Source organism: Rutidosis leptorrhynchoides, chromosome 2, assembly GCF_046630445.1.
Source record: "Rutidosis leptorrhynchoides isolate AG116_Rl617_1_P2 chromosome 2, CSIRO_AGI_Rlap_v1, whole genome shotgun sequence".
In the NCBI taxonomy this organism is placed as follows: Eukaryota; Viridiplantae; Streptophyta; class Magnoliopsida; order Asterales; family Asteraceae; genus Rutidosis; species Rutidosis leptorrhynchoides.
Genome location: NC_092334.1, coordinates 236,339,569 through 236,353,805, shown reverse-complemented (window position 1 = coordinate 236,353,805; position 14,237 = coordinate 236,339,569).

The window sequence follows — 14,237 nt, the reverse complement described above, 5'->3', positions numbered from 1 at the left end:
ATTAATAATACTTATATTATGACTAATATTTAATTAATTAATTAAATACTTATGTTATATTAATTATATCATTTAAACTTATATTAACTTTAATAATTCATTTTAATTTAATTAAACTTATGTTATGACATAATTAGACATATTTAACTTTAATAAACGTTATAACTTATATTATTATTATAACTTACACTTTTAAAATTAACGTTGACTATGTTTGACCAAGGTTGACTTTTGAGTTGACTTTCGGTTGACTTTGACTTTCAGTTGACTTTTGTTGACTTTCTAATTAAGGAAACTTTCCTAATATAGCAACTTTCTAAATTTGAACACTTTTCAAAAATAGAAACTTTCCAAAAATAGAAACTTTTCAAAAATGGAAACCTGCTAAAAATAGAAACTTTCTAAAAATAGAAAGTGTGTGTCCGTAAGCTGTTTCGATCAAACCGATGCATATTGAGTATTGTTCTATGACTACTAGCAACATGTACAATAGCTATCATACTAAGACTTGACCTAAGTTAGTTATTTATATCGACCTGCTTTATTTATAGGTCGGCGTTGTGATCATTCCTGATCACTGTACTACATTTGCTGTTCGCTTAATTGTGTTGGTTACTTCATTACTATTAAGGTGAGTTATAGTCCCGTTTTTACATACTTTTCAAATTATATTTTTGGGATGTGATTACATGAATTTTATTTCACGTTTAGACATAAGTGACAATTAAATTTAAATTATTCGTTGTGAGTTGGACAAAAATATTTCCTAGTCTGGTAACTGTAATCATTGGTTTCTACCGGTAAACGCGAATCCTACGGATAGATCTATCTGGTTTGACAACCTCATTTCGAGCTAGTCGCGCTAGCAATTTATAATCGGAATGTTTAGTACTTCGTATGTTGTTGTAGATACACTGTCCAGTGTATATTTTTATTGTGTTTGGCAAGGGTAAATAAAGGGTTAAGTGGTTACCAGGTGGCTCATCGATAATGGAATACTGTTTAATGTTTTCTAACATTTTTAAATCTTGTGGTCTAAAGTTTATTTAATTATTTAAACCTATAATTCACTCAACCTTTGTGTTGACAGTTTACTCGCATGTTTTCACAGGTACTTGAGTTTATGTGATGCTTCCGCTGTGTTTAGAAGAGTCTGCATGCATTTGGGCAGATTTTTATGAAACAATTTATGAAACTTTGGCTTGCATTCGGTTTTTGAATAATTAATACTTGTGGGTTGTTGACAATGTTTTTGTGTCAACTTTGGATTATTAATATGTTGGGTTACTTTTAAACTACATATTTTGGTATGCTTTCCTTTTTGGGAAACTTTTGAAATAAAAGAATGCATTGCCGTTTGTTAAATTCATTTAAGTTCGATCAAGATGTGGGACCAAGTGACGGAGCCGTTAAGTGTTTTGACGGGGCCATCATAGTGAGTGTCCTCGTCAAATTATCCTTATACCTGAAGTCAAATATTCCAACTAATTGGGGACTTAAACTGTAACAAGGTCTTAATACTTTGTTTAATAATTACACCAGGATATCGACTGCGTGTAATCCAAGGTTTTAATACTTTGTTAACAATTACGCCAAGTGTTCTTGTACATAATTTCATCCCTGTTTTAATAATTCTATAGACTATTAATCCATTCCCGTGTCCGGTTAAATGAACGATTATTCGTACATATAAATATCCCGCCCATCGTGTCCGATCGAGTGTATATGGTTATTTATAGGGACGTCCAATTGTAAATCTTTATATTAAAATTAACAAACTATCATTTAGTTAAACAAATATAAAGCCCATTAATAGCCCATAGTCTAATTTCCACAAGTATCGTTCTTTTGTCCAAACCCCAATTATGGTACAAAGCCCAATTACCCAATTTTAATATTTTTAGTCAAACATCATGATTACTTCGGCATTAAATAAGCATAATAATAACTTAGCTACGAGACATTAATGAAAATAACATAAACATAACTTACAGTGGGTGTTATTAGCGTAGTGGTACACGGACAGAGTTTCGACTTACAAAACCTTAAAACATTTGACTAATCGATCCTTATTATTATCACTAACTTAAAATTAAAATTACAAATTGAGATTACGATTTGGAGTGATACTTGATACATAAAAAATGGGAAAGAAAAATATATATAAATATAAAAGGTATATCAAAACCGTCGAATTGCATGGGCTTTTATAGAATTCTATGCTCCGCAAGTGCAGTTGATTTTACTCTTCAGAGCTCCAAGAGTGCGGAGCCCACAATTTCAGCTCACCAAACCAGGATCCTAAGCTGCCGACGGTTTTTATAATATAATATAATATATATATTAATTTTAAGAATTAATTATATATTATATTATATTCATGTGCATAGTTGACTTGTAATTTTTAGTCCGTTGCGTCGAGCGTTGAGAGTTGACTCTGGTCCCGGTTCCGGATTATCGAACGTCCTTGCGTACAATTTAATATCTTGTATTTTACGTTTCGAATCTTGTACTCTTGTAATTTTGAGATGTTTCTCATCAATAATTGGAACCTCTTTGATTGTACTTTGTACTTTTGAGCTTTTTGGTCGTTTGCGTCTTCAATTCGTCGAATCTGTCTTTTGTCTTCACCTTTTATTATTTAAACGAATATCACTTGTAAATAGAACAATTGCAACTAAAAGCTTGTCTTTCTTGAGGGATAATGCGATGAAATATATGTTCGTTTTTAGCATTATCAAGTTTATCATAACAATCATTTCCATTATTTTAATAGACCACAAGATTTCATATTTCCATTTCTCATAAATATACGTCCCATGCACAGAGACAAAAATATCATTCATATGGGTTGAACACCTGGTAACCGACATTCACAATATGCATATAAGAATATCCCCATCATTCTGGGATCCTCCTTCGGACATGATATAAATTTAGAAGTACTAAAGCAACAGGTACTTTGGATGGGGCTTGTTGGGCCCGATAGATCTATCTTTAGAGTTCGCGTCAATTAGGGTGTCTGTTCCCTAATTCTTAGATTACCAGACTTATTAAAAAGGGGCATATTCGGTTTAATAATCCAGCCATAGAATGCAGTTTTAAGTACTTGTGTCTATTTCGTCAAACATTTATAAAAGCAGCGCATGTATTCTCAGTCCCAAAAATATATATTGCAAAAGCATTTAAAAAAGGAGCAAATGAAACTCACCATAGTGTATTTTGTAGTAAAAATACATATGACGACATTTAACAAGTATAGGGTTGGCCTCCGATTCACGAACCTATATCGAGTATATATATTAATACACATAATTGTAATCAAGCAAATTTATATATTAAATCTTAAATTATTTGTATATATATTTAAAATAGTTAATATTTATATAATGTTATATATATATATATATATATATATATATATATATATATATATATATATATATATATATATATATATATATATATATATATGATTAATATTGTATTAAAAATCAATAATTTGTTATATGTAAATATTTATGTAAATAATCCTAATATATATATAATTACATAAAATATCATGATAGTTGTAATAAATATATTCTTATATAGAAAATATTTATTTGTTATAATAATTTTATTAATATGAAAGTAATAATGATAATATTAATAATAATATTGATACTAATAATAATCTAAATGATAATTTTATAAATTTGGATAAAAATGATATTAATAATAGTAGTAATAATAATGATCATGATAATAATAATAAGATAATCATAATCATAATTAATTAAGTAAATAACTACCTCAACGAAGTATCCCTTAAAAAAAATGCTCAAGTCCGGATTTGAACCTGCGACGTCCCGCTAACCCATGTTATTCCGTTTTCCATTTTCCTACTTTTATCCTTATCAATACCGCATACACCATTCTTCAACTCATCATCATCATATGCTTATTATCACAACATCACGATTTTTATTATGATCAATATTCAACCATAATCGTCTAGTGTCTGTAACATCGTCAATCTATCTTTCTGGACATCATTGTGTATCTTTATAGCTAACTTCATCTAGCCTACACAAATGAGTTTTGGGTTTCGGTCCATATAGTACCCGAGACATGGCAGCCTACTTCATTAAATAACTTAACCATTTACGACCCAAATTACATCGACCCACTAGTGTCATTGAAGCTCGATGTTGCATTTGTTAAATTAAATTAAAGGAGCTGATGTCTTTCATTTAGAATCCAAAGTATATGTCCCTATTACCTTTATTAGCATAATACACATATCATCTAATCATGATCATACCTAACATCATCATCACATACAACATCGCTTTTCTTTTCCTCAACATCATCATCATTTAAAATCACCTTAAACTATTTTGGTAACCCAATCACTCTCATAATCATAGAATCTCTTTATCACTCAATTTTTATTGGGTTTATCATTATCTTCATTCGTTTAATTCCAACAGAAAAGCAAAACACGAGTTACATCTCAAGCCCAACTCATTAAACTGAGTTATCGGTTTGTGCATGTGTTAGAATCTTAATAGGAGCCAACAATCCGCCATTTTCATTTTACTAATCATATTATACCTTTAACAACAATCAAGTGGCCATCTTTATGCTGGTTGTCGACTACATAGAAACACTTTTACTCATCTAGTTGTAAAGGTCTAATAATTAATTGATCTTCTCGGCCCACAAAAACCCTTAGTCCAATTAGTTGGTCCGCAAATTGTGGTGGTACTCGACTAAAATGAAAGAAAATATATCTCAAAGTCTTCAAGTAGGGTTAATGGTTGTAGTGGTTGTCGACCATCAAGACCAACTCGTCCCACAAGCATCATTTCTTAATGATTAATAATGCTATGTAAATTTATATTCAATACATCCAAAGCTCCAAACAAGGACCCAATATCATATTTAAATATCCGTAGTATTTATTCATTTATGGTTTTAAGTTGAACCGAAAAAAAAATATGTAGGATAACAGCGAGCAGTTTATAAGAGATAGTGGTAAATTGGTTTTTGTTTTGGTTGCAGTAGTAAACAAGAGAGGAAAGGAGAGGATTGGTGATCTAGCAAGAAAAAAATTAAAAGGTGATGATTTTTCTTTTGGCAGCCGAAGTCGAACAGCGAGCTGCAATAAGGAGGATTTTCGATGGATGGTGTTTTATGGCTCATGAGGATAATCATGATGAATCGAAGGTGATCGAGTGTGATGGCGGGTGAGGGTTTATGGTGTTGGTGTGCCGATAAAAGATGTTGTAGGGTGGTCATCATGGTGAAGGTTGGTGATTGGGGTGGTGGACTTGGTGGTATGTTCAAACAGCAGTCACACAACAAATAACCAAGGGAAATTGGTGGTGGTTTGGTACTGTAACAAGAAAATAGAAAATAGATACCTATAAGTGGTGAGTGATAGCTGCAAGAATTTGTTTAACCGAAAACAGTAGCAGCAGCAGAGAACGTTTGATGATGGTGGTTCTTGTAGGTGATGAAAGGTTGGGTGTTGACAGGGTGGTCGATGGTGGTGAGATTTAAATGGGTTTCCATAAAGATGATCGTTTATCAAGAAGGTGGTGGTGTTTGATGATTGCAAGTTAGGACGAGTGTGGTTTCAAGTTGAGTCGATGGTCTGTGTATGTGGTTGAAAGGTGGTTCATATAAACAAAGCAATAGCTTGTGTACTAGCAATATGGTGGTTATGGTTGTTTTTAGTCGTGGTTTTCAAGAGATAAGATGGTTATTTGTTTGATGCATATGATTAAAGTTTTGGTGAAAAGAGATTGAACAAGAAGGAAATAGAAGAGAGATAATTACAGAAATATGTAGGGGATAGTGTAGTTGCTTAGTCAATCATAAAACATGAAATACAAATAAGTAGATTACAATTGTAGTTCACGGATCCTAACAACTAAAGCAATAATATAGAATAATATAGTATGATAAAATGATGTGATGGTAAACAGAAATATGCAAAAACAACACACAAGATTTCAAATATAGTAATATGCAAATATCTAATAAAAAGGGCGTGTGAAATGAAAATAAGCAGCCTAAGATTTATATGATTTTGCCGGCAGTTTTGACACAGAGATTATATCGTGTCTATTGCTAAACAGTTAACATATAAAAGTGTTCCTAAAAATCCCAAATTTTTAATTTAAGTCCATTTCAAGTTTATTATATAAATATATTTATATATATATATATATATATATATATATATATATATATATATATACATGTCTATTTACAAATAGTTGTTCATGAATCGTCGGGCATGGTCAAAGGTTAACTAAATTCATGTAACTAATTCAAGAATTTTTTTTTTTGAGACTCAATATTATAGACTTTGCTTATCATGTCGGAATTACATAAAGATTAAGTTTAAATTTAGTTGGAAATTCCCGGGTCATCACATTATACACCTTTTATCTATCTCTCACTCTCAATTTATATTTATATTTATATTTTAATTATAATTCTAATTTTAATTTAATAATAATAAGGTTATAGTGGCGAATGTTTTAAGTTTGTAAGTTGAAATTCTGTCCGTGTAACACTGCGCGGTTAATACTCATTGTAAGTTATGTTCAACCTTTTTAAATTAATGTCTCGTAGCTAAGTTATTATTTTGCTTATTTAAATCGAAGTAATCATGATGTTGGGCTAAATATTAAATACGGGGCAATTGGGCTTTGTACCATAATTGAGGTTTGGACAAAAGACCGACACTTGTGGAAATTGGACTATGGACTATTAATGGGCTTTATATTTGTTTAACTGAATGATAGTTCGTTAATTTAATATAGAGATTTACAATTGGATGTACCTATAAATAACCACATACACTCGATCGGACACGATGGGCGGGATATTTATAAGTACTAATAATCGCTCATTTAATCGGATACGGGAATGGATTAATAGTCAATGGACTCATTAAAACAGGGGTGGATTACATACAAGGACACTTGGTGTAATTGATAATAAAGTATTAAAACTTTGGATTGCACACAGTTGATAACCTGGTGTAATCATTAACAATGTATTAAAACCTTATTACAGTTTAAGTCCCTTATTAGTTGGAATATTTGACTTCGGGTATAAGGATAATTTAACGAGGACACTCGCACTTTATATTTATGACTGATGGACTGTTATGGATAAAAACCGTATGGACATATTGAATAATTCAGGACAAAGGACAATTAACTCATGGTAATAAATTAAAATCAACACGTCAAACATCATGATTACGGAAGTTTAAATAAGCATAATTTCTTTATTTTATATCTTACCGCACTTTTAATTATCATACTTTTTAATTATCGCAATTTTATTTATCGCACTTTTTAATTATCGCACTTTTATTATCGTCATTTACTTTACGCTTCAAATTAAGTTATTTTTATTTTTTTTACATTAGGTTTTAATTGTGACTTAAGACATAAAATCGACAAACCGGTCATTAAATGGTAAAACCCCCTTTTATAATAATAATACTACTTATATATATATATATATATATATATATATATATATATATATATATATATATATATATAAATATTAGTTTAAAATAAAATATAGCGTTAAACTTGGCTAGATCCCTGTGGAACGAACCGGACTTACTAAAAACTACACTACTGTACGATTAGGTACACTGCCTATAAGTGTTGTAGCAAGGTTTAGGTATATCCACTCTATAAATAAATAAATAACTTGTGTAAAATTGTATCGTATTTAATAGTATTTCGTAATAAAAATATAACTATTTCGTATACACCTCGCATAACATCAAGTATTTTTGGCGCCGCTGTCGGGGACGCCGAAGCAAAACACTATATTTTTGTAAACTATATTTTTGTAAAAATATATTATTTCGTATTTCATAAAAATATTTTGTATTAATAACAAGTGTTATAAAAAAAATTATATAATAAAAAGAAAAAAATATATTTTTAAGACGTTATATAAAAAGTACTTTTATTTTTAAGATTTTAAAACATAAGTTTATTATATTTTATATAAATATTCTATAAATATTTTCTATATTTAAAAAAAAAAAGTAAAAAGAATCTGGGCCGAGCCTGTTGAAGCCCAACTCCTGGCCTGGTATCTGGTTCCATGCGATCGCATGGCCCTCAAGTGCAAAACTCATGCGGTCGCATGAGGGCTGTGACAGCTGAAACCTAGTACTGCAATTAATACGGATTAGGGTTTAATTTATATTATTATTATTATTATTATTATTATTATTATTATTATTATTATTATTAACCCTAATTAGTTATTTGTTATTTAATTAGTTTTTAAGTTTAATTTTAATTTATATTTAGTAATATTAAGTTTTAAAATTATTATTAATTATATAAATTACTACTTTTATAAAATAATAATATAAAAATAATATTTTTATAATATTTGTATTTTTATCATTCTAGTTATAAATTGTATATTTTTATCGTTTATTTCGTAATTTGTATATTTATCGTTCGTAACTAGTTTTAAACTTAGTATTTTGCCATAGTAGCTCTAGATTTTTAGGCTTTGCCGTAAAATCCCTTAAGTGCTTTTTCTTTAAACTACGATTTAGGTGCTTTAGAATTTTGCGACACTGTTTTAAGATTTTAGTACTTTTTAAGTTATTGCCGTTTTGGATATAGAATTCCTTTAAGCTTTAATACCTTTAGACGTAATTTTTAATTTTTAGTTTTTAGACCTTTAAGTTTCGACGCTGCATTTTTTTATTTTTCGACATTTATTTTTCGACCTTTTTTGACGCGCTCTTTTTCTTTCTTATTTCTCGACGCTCTAGTTTTTAGGACATAGATTTTTATCTCTAAAATTTCAAAACGAAAAATTATTTTAAGTGGTTAAATTGATAGACATCTAAAATTTTATGGTTCGTAGTAATAGTTGGATTTGTTAGTGGCGAGTTGTGGGCTTCCGATTTAAAGGGTCCTGGCTACCTGCTGTATCTATTGGCTATTTGAAACGTGGGCAAAATCAGAAAAGTCTATTAATTTGATAGCTTATATAATTTTTATTTTTATAACTAATAGGATATTCTGTGAATGCACCGAGCAAAACGTTAACCACCTTTCATACGTTCACCACCTGTAACTCGATCAAGACATCTAGCCAATATTGTCGCCGTTGATTTTTCTTTAGAATCATCATTTAGTCGACCAAGTACTCCAATTCAAATTCCCGATAATCCATTTTTTGAACCCGACCTCACAATTGAGAATCCGGAGGATATTCAGGGACAATTCAGAGATCCTGAACCACTAATCATTCATCCTGAACCACAAATCACTCATCCAGAGATTGTCGAGGAAGAAACCATTAAATCAGAATCATCTAGTGATTCAGATTCAACAATTTCAATCATGGAAAATCTGGAACCTCTAAGTATGGAAGACCGAATGAGAGCTAAACGCACTGGCCAAGTCACGCAATTACTCAACGAGACATTAATGCGCCAGATTATGAAATCAAAGGACAAATCTTACACATGGTAACTAATCAATGCCAATATAGTGGTGCGCCGAAGGAAGATCCAAACGAACATCTTCGAACCTTTAATAGGATTTGTACTCTATTCAAAATCAGAGAAGTTGAGGATGAACAGATCTATCTCATGTTATTTCCCTGGACTTTAAAGGGAGAAGTCAAAGATTGGTTAGAATCGTTACCTGAAGGGGCTATTGATACATGGGATGTTTTAGTTGAAAATTTTCTTAAACAATTCTTTCCGGCATCTAAAGCCGTGAGACTTCAAGGAGAAATTGTTACGTTCATATAAAAGCCAAATGAAACTCTATATGAGGTGTGGATAAGATTTGGAAAGTTGTTAAGAGGATGTCCGCAACATGGTTTAGACACTTATCAAATAGTACAAATATTCTACCAAGGATGCGACATCACTACAAGAAAAGACATCGATATAGCAGCTGGTGGTTCCATTATGAAGAAAACCGCAACTGAAGCTTACAAAATTATTGATAACACTGCTTCCCACTCACATGAGTGGCATCAAGAAAAAGATATCTTTCGTTCATCTAAAGCGGCTAGAGCCGATTCTAGCCATGACTTTGATTTCGTTTCTGCAAAAATAGATGCTTTCGAGAGACGAATGGAAAAGATGACTAAAGATATTCACGCAATACGAATCAGTTGTGAGCAATGCGGTGGACCACACTTAACGAAGGATTGTCACATCGAGCAAACGATGGAACAACGTGAGAATGTTTCCTACATGAACCAAAGGCCGGGAAATAATTATCAAAATAATTATCAACCGCCAAGGCCAAACTTCAATCGAAATCAAAACATTCTTTACAATCCAAATGGACCCAACAATAACTCGTATAACTAACAAGATCAGAATAACCAACCAACTCAAAACAACACTTTCAATCAACAAAGACCTGGCTTGTATAAACCACCACAACAAACCGAAGAGAAAAAGTCAAATCTAGAAGAAATGATGGCAAGGCTAATGAAATCTCAAACACAATTTATTACATCTCAAACCCAAACAAATGAGAGGTTTGATCAATCATTAAGAACTCAACAAGCTTCCATTTTGAATCTAGAAAAACACGTAGGTACTCTTGCTAGCATGATGAGTGAGAGGGAACAAGGAAAGCTACTGGGTAATACTGAAGTAATTCCTCGGAATGAGAATGTTAATATGGTTTCAACAAATTCTGAAAAATCAGCACCAGGAGATGGGAAGGTTTTAGATGTGAGTAACGATGAAGAAGTTACAACACCATCACCACCCGAGTACGTAAAGGGAGTGGTGGCACCATACAGACCACCCATCTCGTTTCCAAGAAAAGGAGTTGAGTATGAGCAAGTAATAGGTAATAAAGTTTGTGATACCTCTAGAAAGAAGAAGAAGAATAAGAAAGTGCAAGAAATAAAAACCGTAAAGATAAAATCGGTGAAGGCAGTTCCACCAAAAACTCCACCCAGGTTGGATGATCCGGGTGAATTTATTGTTCCTTGTCTACTTAGTGATTGTGTCATGTATGATGCACTAGCAGATTTAGGTGCGAGTGTGAGTGTTATGCCTCTTTCATTATATAAGAGATTAGGAGTAGGTGAGCTAAGTCCAACGAAGATGAGTGTTCGACTCTTTGATCAAACCATTAAGCACCCAGTTGGAATTGCTGACAACCTACCCGTTCAAGTGGGTAATTTAACCTTTTTAGTCGAATTTATTGTCATTGACATAGAAGAGGACTCAAACATTCCTCTAATTTTAGGTCGACCATTCTTAGCATCCACCGGGGCGTTATTTGATGTAAGAGAGGGTAGAATGACACTTAGTAATGATGAAAAATCGATCACCTTTGTGATTCGAAAGTCTAAATCTCCACCAACCAAAACCGTTGAACCAACAAAAACGATTGGTAAGAATCATATTGTTTTACCAACTCCAACAGTAGTGCTTAACAATAATAAAACGCCTAAGTATGGGGAAAATGAAGTAACACCTAATGATGACCTGATAACAAAGAACCTCGTTATTGATACAAAATTAAATGACCCCGTTATTAATAGTTCAATGAAGAAACTTATTAAACGGATTCGCGATGCCAGAACCAAGGAGAACTTTAAGTTATGTAACCGGTTAGTATCCAATCTATCGCCTAAAGAAAAGGCAAAGCTAGTTGAATTTGTGGATATTACACAGGAATTCGACCAATGGCTTAAAGCAAAAGTCACAGAAATGCAAGTTGATTATGGTCCAAGAGAAATTGACAATGAAGTTACTCACAATTTCGACACCACAGCTACCTAAGTGTGGGGAGATTCAGATTCTAAAAATAAAATGATGTCTAGAGTTAGTTGTTCTATTCTCGTGTAGTTCCGAGAATGGAATTCGATTGGTCTTTTTCACTAGCAGACACTAAAGAACTAGTTTTCTCCCCCCATTCTAAATTTTTTTTTTTTTTTGGTTTTATAGGTTTTATATGAAATTTATATGCATTTTTAAATTTAAGTTTTGTGTGAATTTAAAAACAAAATTTACTTTATTTCATTAAGTTTAAAAAATGATTTCTAAAATTCATCTTAAGTTGAAGACTAGGTCATGGAACCGAAATTGCTTGACCCGAGGGCGGGGCGAAAAATTTTGTTATCATTATTTTTAATTTTATTGATCTAAAGTATACCAAAAAAATTAAAAAAACCCAAAAATCTTTGCTTTTAAAACAATAGCTTTAAAAATGACAAATTTTAAATTTTGTCGAGGGACGGACTAGGTAAACATACCGAAACTACCTAAAGTAAAAGGAAACAAAATTTTGAAAAAAAACTTATTCATTTAAATTGTTTTAATAAATAAAGGTTTTTATAATATATATATATATATATATATATATATATATATACATATATATATATACATATATATATATACATATATATATATATATATATATATATATATATATTATATGTTTGTAGTTTATCTTATGTACAAAACAGGGTAAAACATCGCACTTTTAAAGACTGACATTAAGTTCAGCAAAAGCTACTAATTTTGACGATAAGACGCAAAACATATGTGAAATTACAACAAAAGAAATGAACAATGAGGCGCGCCATCTATCATTCGACGAGCTTACTGAAAGAACCCGTTCATATACATTATAAACGATTCTCAATAGTTGATTACATCGCGAGGTATTTGACCTCTATATGATACATTTTTCAGACATTGCATTCGTTTTTAAAAGGTAAACTCTCTTTACATCAAAAATTAACATGCATGCATACTATTTAATAATGTCCAACTATAAATGACTTAATCTGTCATTTACTTAATAATAATCTCAACTGAACTCAACGACTTGAATGCAACGTCTTTTGAAATATGCCATGAATAACTCCAAGTAATATCTTTAAAATGAGCAAATGCACAGCGGAAGATTTCTTTAACACCTGAGAATAAACATGCTTTAAAGTGTCAACCAAAAGGTTGGTGAGTTCATTAGTTTATCATAATCATTCATTTTCATCATTTTAATAGACCACAAGAATTTCATTTCCAGTTCTCATAATATACGTCCCATGCATAGAGACAAAAATAATCATTCATATGGTGAACACCTGGTAACCGACATTAACAAGATGCATATAAGAATATCCCCTATCATTCTGGGAAATCCTTCGGACATGATAAAAACAACATCGAAGTACTAAAGCATCCGGTACTTTGGATGAGGTTTGTTAGGCCCAATAGATCTATCTTTGGGATTCGCGTAAATTAGTAGATCGGTTTACTAATTCTTAGGTTACCAAGCAAAAGGGGCATATTCGGCTTCGATCATTCACCCATATAATGTAGTTTCAATTACTTGTGTCTATTTCGTAAAACATTTATAAAAAATTGCGCATGTATTCTCAACCCAAAAATATAAAGGGTAAAAAGGCAAATGAAACTCACCTATTGTATTTCGTAGTAAAAATACATATAACGTCATTGAACAAGTGCAAGGTTGACCTCGAATTCACGAACCTATGTTAATTATATATATTTATGTGTTGGTCATTGTTTGTCTAACAAATTAGGTCAAGTCATAGTGTACCATAATCCTAATGCTCGAGACTAATATGCATAGGTCAACAAAAGTCACTTTGACTCAAAATGAATTCCAAAATCTATACATAATTAATATATAGTTTAAATGTCATCGTTTTATATATTTTTTTTAAATATTTTAAAAAAAAATTATTAGAGTAAATAATATAATTCATTTATTAATAAATAAAATTTTATATTAAAATTTATATAATAAAATATACTTATATATATATATATATATATATATATATATATATATATATATATATATATATATATATATATATATATATATATATATATATATATATATATATATATATATTAAGTAATAAGATTTATAGAGTTCATTTAATATCATAAAAATAATATGATAGGTATTATTAAATAAATTTTATTATACGTAGTAAAATATGTTTGTATCACATATTTATTTGATAAAATAATATCCATAATAATAGTAAATAAAAGTTGTATTATTTTGTAATAATTATTATTATTATTTTATTAATAAAAATATCAATATTTATAATTACTAAGATGATAATATGATAAAATGATAATTCTAATTATGATAACTTTAATATTTACGACATTTTTTAATATTATCTTT